This window comes from Maniola jurtina, chromosome 6 (assembly GCF_905333055.1).
Source record: "Maniola jurtina chromosome 6, ilManJurt1.1, whole genome shotgun sequence".
NCBI classification, from domain to species: Eukaryota; Metazoa; Arthropoda; class Insecta; order Lepidoptera; family Nymphalidae; genus Maniola; species Maniola jurtina.
This window is the reverse complement of record NC_060034.1, coordinates 2,435,737-2,442,096: the sequence shown is the minus strand read 5'-3', so window position 1 is coordinate 2,442,096 and position 6,360 is coordinate 2,435,737. Positions and strand designations below refer to the sequence as shown.

The 6,360-nt window shown below is 37.8% G+C and overlaps 1 long non-coding RNA gene across 1 annotated transcript; it reads left to right on the top strand.

Moving 5' to 3' along the window:
- The first annotated feature begins 193 nt into the window (after positions 1-193).
- On the top strand, positions 194-4,891 carry LOC123866073. Its single transcript, XR_006796120.1, has 3 exons — positions 194-217; positions 268-594; positions 4,882-4,891. It is a non-coding gene; the product is annotated as an uncharacterized LOC123866073 (long non-coding RNA).
- Positions 4,892-6,360: the final 1,469 nt, after the last annotated feature.

Sequence of the window (6,360 nt, the reverse complement as noted above, 5' to 3'; positions counted from 1 at the left end):
TATTTGTCACAAAAGTACTGAAAAGGGATGTCCATTTTTAAAAATGATATTATTGTTTGTTATATCGATTTTTCGAACTAAGTATGTGCTTGCCACTTCCTGTATCCAATACGGGTGATAAGTATATTATTTCCTAATTACTATCCAATCATTCATACTAATTTATTATTTGTTATTACTACAGAACATGTAGAGTTCTGTCATCGGTGTTAATCGTGTAGGTCAGCGATGTACCTATAGGTATGTGAACGTGTACTAGGGTACTAGGTAGGTAAGTATTCGTAAAATAAAAGGCTATATTTTTCATTCTCTGCTATCAGTCGAAGACCTACTCGACTATTTTGTTTAAAAAAATTGGAAACTGACTGTTTTATTAAGCCTATTAAGACCCTTTCTTACTTTTTAACCGAACCTAACCTTAAAATATTGTAATTTTTTTATGGTTAATATTTCTGAAATGCGGAAACCGTTTTCAGTAATTTTTTCTACAAATATTCTGATGATGTCATTGAACAGATAGAACTTGATTTGATGGTGATACAAAAATCTTGAAGACAGTACATTTGTTCATACTTGAATGGGCATTGTCTTTTGGTACCGAGGTAGCTTGCGTCCATGTTATTGACATAGACAATTTTTTATCCCGGAAAACTAAACAGTTCCCACGGGATCTTCAAAAACCTACATCCACGCGGACGAAGTCGCGGGCATCCTCTAGTCACAAATAAATAGGTACTCTAATATTTCCTAACTTTAGTGCATAGGTACAACAACCTAGGTATTGTAATATCGTAAAGTCAAGCTCCGTTTCTGTACCCTCAGTCATTGTGATCTGTTCTCTCGTGCTCATAATTTATAGCGCTATCGCACCGTCCACTCCGGCCGATGATCCTTGTAATATATCGCTCGCTGTTCCACTACATAGGTACTGTATCCTCAAATAGGTATAGTTTTCAACATCCCGAAATATACCAACTTAGCTATCAAATAGAAGTATTTAATATTTTTCGTTTACTTTTTGCGTAAGTTTCGTCAAAAGCGTCTTTGTTTGGTTCTGAAATAGTTGGAAAATAGCGGCGATATGTTACACAAATCATCGAATAGGGTGCATTGGGTGAGATATTTTGACCCTCATTCATCTTTAGTATTATATTGCTAAGGATAATAGCTTTTATTTATTAAAAGCTATTAATATTATTTATAAGTAGTACTCTAAGACTGGATAAAGAAAATTTGTTCCAAAGAAGAAGATTTCCACAGGGTAAGGTAGCGGCGATACATTGTAAGGATCATCAGGTGGAGTGCACTGGGCGATACGGATGTAAATTATGATCCTCGTTCACTGGGTCAGAGAGACTGAGCTGTTTATGTGCCCAACCTGTATATAAACATTATAGTACCTACCTTCAACTTTTACAAGACCTTTCCAATTAAGTTTCAATCTTTGACGCCTTCGTTGCCTTAAGTGCGTACCTACTGAACAGGCACATTCACTCGTATTGTGAAAACTGTAATGGATTCGAGCGTTACATCGCAGAGGAAGTATACGTCAGCAGAGCATTAAAGATTTAAGAAAAAAAAAAGATTTAAGAAACCCAAAACTGTCTCTTAAGAGGGCTCTCTCCGTCACTCGTTTCATACAATCGTAGTTCCAATTTCATTTGAATATTAAGCAACCAAAGTCCATGAAATTTTGCAGACATATTCTAGAAACTAATATCTGTGTCTGTTGTCTGTTGTGTAGAAATCTGGAAAACCACAGACATCAATATTAGTTTAGATTTTTCTAAAAATATGTAGTTTCAAAATTACAGGAGCTCAAAGATTTATGTTAATTTTTAAGACCGCGTAACTTTGATTTAGCAGAAATCTGGAAAACCACAGCATAGATATTAGTTTCTAGAATATGTCTGCAAAATTTCATGGACTTTGGTTGCTTAATATTCAAATGAAATTGGAACTACGATTGTATGAAACCAGTGACGGAGAGAGCCCTCTTAATAATGATGTTAAATAAATAAATAAAACGTCACATTTTTAAATTCGCTATGTTTTATTACTTGTTGATATAGTGGCAATAGAAATACACACTCTGTGAAAATTTCAACTCTCTATCTCTTACGGTTCATGAGATTACAGCCCGCTAACAAACAGGCGGATGGACAACGGAGGCTTAGTAATAGGATGTCATTGGCACAAGCTGGGTTCGAAATCCTAAAAAGAAGACAAATTCGGCTTCATTATTAAAGTCAAACAGTACAATATTAATTTTGTGTACAATTAGCGATTATGAAGCCTGATTCCTGATCGTGTATTTGCAGGGCTATTGCGTTGCGTTAACAATCTTTGTGATGATTTGCTATTATCGAATGTTTGGCTACACGCTACAGGAACAAGCGTAGATTGATTACTGTTGTCGGAAATGAGATTTGGGGAGTGAAATGTTGCATTCGCGTATTTCAAAGGAAATTGATATTATGATCGCGATTGGTATGATATTCTGTTGCATCTGCTAATGGATGTAAGGCCGCTATTACATGTAGCAAGCCACAATCTATCTATTTCTTTTTATTGATCTTTGTTTCCTTTTAGTAGCTCCTTCAAGTATTTATATTAAGCGCGTCCATTTCACCCGTCCTAATCAACCGTCTTCAATTATACAAGATTAATGGGCAGCCATTGAGTAACCAATTACTTCAGTCTAAGGGTTGTTTATGGTAAATTGACCTTCAATGAGAAGCTAGCATTTCCCAATATTATTATTATTATTAGCCCAAACTGTCCCAATGTTGGGCAAAGGCCTCCCCTTCTTCCTTCCACCTGTCTCTGTCTATAGAAATTTGAGGCCAGGCCGACATGTGGGCATCGAGTTCGTCTCGCCAGCGACGCCTCGGCCTGCCTCGACGTCTTTTAAAATTTTGTGGCATCCACTGTGTTGTGGTCTTTGCCCACAGTTCATCGGACATGCGCATAACATGTCCTGCCCAATAGTTGGTTTAAAAATAATTGCTAATTTGTAGCGCCTTTATGAGATTTGGTGGTGGTGAAGTGCGGACTGGCAGACTTCACATACCTTTGAGAGCATTATGGAGAATTCTCAGGTGTGCAGGTTTCCTCACGACGTTTCCTTTACCATTAAAGCAAGTGATATTTAATTATTTAAAACGAACATACGAGTAGCTGTAAAGTTAGAGGTGCGTGTCCGGGATCGAACCCCTGACTTCCGATTAGGAGCCGGACGTTCTAACCACTAGGCTGTCGCAGCTTACAAATTCAAAATAAAATACCTATTACAATCTATATATATAAAAGTAAAAGCTGACTGACCAGTAGGACGATTCAGAACACTCGATTCGGTAAGTTATCGTTGAATAAGATGTATTTTTCTATGAAAACACAAATTCGAAAAGTTAGAGGTGCGTGGGGAATCGAACCCCCGACCTCTGATTAGGAGACGGACGTCTTAACCACCAGGCTATCACAGCTTCGCAGCCAACATTGGAACGAGGCAATCTTGGTAGGTACTTTCATTACGCATTGTAGAAACAAACATAACTATCCAGTAGCGGCGGCAGGAGGCCCGGGCCTCCTTAGTCCTCCTATTTACATAACTGACATTTACATAGGCAGGTTCACCTTGTCGACTTGTTTGCTACACATCTGTATAATATAAAAAAGGAAAAGCTGACTGACTGACTGACTAATCTCTCAATGCATAGCTCAAACTACTAGACTGATTCAGCTGAAATTTGGCATGCTAAAAGCTATTGTGACGTAGACATCCGTTAAGAAAGGATTTTTGACAGTTCAATTCCTTCATTAGTAAAACAGGGGTTTGAAATTTGTGTAGTTCACGCTGATGAAGTTGTGGGCTATTTGTAGCATTATAAACTCCAAATTTCCAACTGGCCCTAATTCATTGTCAATTTTTGTACAATACATATTTACTAAAGGACTCCTTAAGGTTTTAGAGGCCCCTAGACCAGAGGCCCAGGATGGATCGCTCCTTCCGCCTCACACTTAGTCCGTCACTGCTACCCAGCATTCGTAGAAACTCGTATATTACAGTAGTTTATTTCGCTATCTTAGCGCAGAGATCTTCCAAGCACTTTGCTCTAACAGTAATTCCCACGATCCAATGGATACGAGTGCTTCTGAGTACAGGCTCAAGGGAGCGGGATAATCAAGAAATATAACGGTTGCAGATTGTATTCTATTTTACGTACAGAGCATTTATGTGTAAGACTTGCTACACACATAGTCGGGTGGGTACATGGACTTGGAATAGCTAGCTCATCATCATCATCATCAGCCTGTGGACGTCCACTGTTGGACATATGCCTTCCCTAACGAACACTACCACACCCGGTCCTCAGCCTTTCTCATCCAGCCATTTCGCACCAACCTCTTTATGTCTTCCACACGTCTAACCGAATCCAACGGCTTCCCTATGAAGTCTCTACAAGAGACCTCTGTCCAACAGCGGACATTTATCGGTTGATAGTTCAATCCGGTTCTACGTGTTATCATTCTTGTGTTATTGCGTGAGAATTTTTAATAATGACCGCATCGTTACTATTTTGGTCCAAAGGTAGAATATTTTTGGAAAGGCAAACTGACCTTTTGCCCTAACGAGTATTTTTACTTTACAGACAAAATTTGGTCACTATAATATAGATGGCTGGTTTACCAGGCTAGGTTTTTTGGATTATTTTTGGAAAGGCATACTGACCTTTTGCCATAACGAGTATTTTTACTTTCACTGTGTCTTTGCTCATTATATAGATGGCTAGGTGACCCGGCTCGAAGAAAGAATTTCTGAAAATCCTTTCATCATATTACAAAGGTATGACTGACTTTGTACCTCGGCACAGCGCGCAGTGTAAGTTAGGTTGGTTAGGTTAATATGTCAGTTATCAAGTTAGTTTATAAGATAAGACGATTAGATTAATTTTTTCTAACACCGGAAGTCCTAATCAAGGGGAGAGCTTCTATAAAAGACGATTCAAACGACAGTGTCATGCATAACCTTAATGTATTGCATACAGATTGAATATGACACATATCTTCCCATGAACCCTTGAATCCCCTATATTGGCCATGAACTCCAGGGTAAGTCGCAGCCTTCGCAAGCATCACCTAATGGCTATACAGGGTGCATTCAGAACGCAAGCAAAAATTTAGCGATATTATTATACTACCTTAACAAAATCTAATGCCAATAACCATTTGCCCTATCTCGTAGTTTTAGTGATTTAGTAGTTTTCAAACCCGCAATATAGCGTGCAAAACTCGAGTCAATTTCCCACCTTATGACGCGGCATTGACTTCGAGTGACCTATTTACGGAACGTTCGTTGACCTCTAGCATCAGCCAGATGTTATATTTGCAATATATTGTGTACTTTTAACAATAAGTACAGGATTTCTTAATTTTTTCCTTGTTTTTTTTAAATGGTACCTTATCAGTTATTATCAGTAGGTACTTATCACCTGTTTTCGTTTTTGCTAGCATTCTGGTTACACCCTGTATATTCATCAAAGCCACCTTAAAGGCAAATTAAACCGATACTGCCACGAACTGTTTGTATAATCCACAATACCTTCGCAAAACAATAGGCATCCATTGTCTTATACTAAGCACTATTATTGTTGTTGGAGAAACAATGACCTTTGAACACCAGTCAAGTACCATTAACAATCAACGCTAGGTTCGATAGAAGCATAATGTTTGATATAACCAATAATTTTCTCAGGTCTACTTTGCTGGAAGGCTGTGAAATTGAATATCACTAAGCCTGGAACTTGGCCACATAACTCCAAAAAGTTACCGGAAACCTCAGATCCTCCGAATACAATGTCGAAGTCATATCCTGAAGTCCTATTTGTAGTGTAATAATTGATTAATTTCAGCTTAATTTATACGGACAAAATATATTTTTAATAACAGCTTAGTATGCCCGCGATATTGTCCGCGTTGACTACACTTTCAAACACCAATTTTACCCCCTTTTACTCGTACTACGACGTTTTATCAGCTTCTAAAATCTAAATGATGACTGACTGACACAGCTAAAATTATTGAACTTATCGGGCTGAAATTTGGCATACAGATAGTTGTTATGACAAAGACATCTGCTAAGAAAGGATTTTTGAAAATTCAACGCCTAAAGGGTTAAAATAGGGGCTTGAAATTTGTGTAGTCCACACAGCTAGTGTTACATATTATGAAAAGGTTTTTCACATTATTTTTACATGCTACCTGAAATTGTCCATTCAATCAATCAATTTCTTTATTTGCTGAATACTGACAAAAGGTGGTACAAATAGCATACAATGAGTCCAGTGTATTCAACCATTT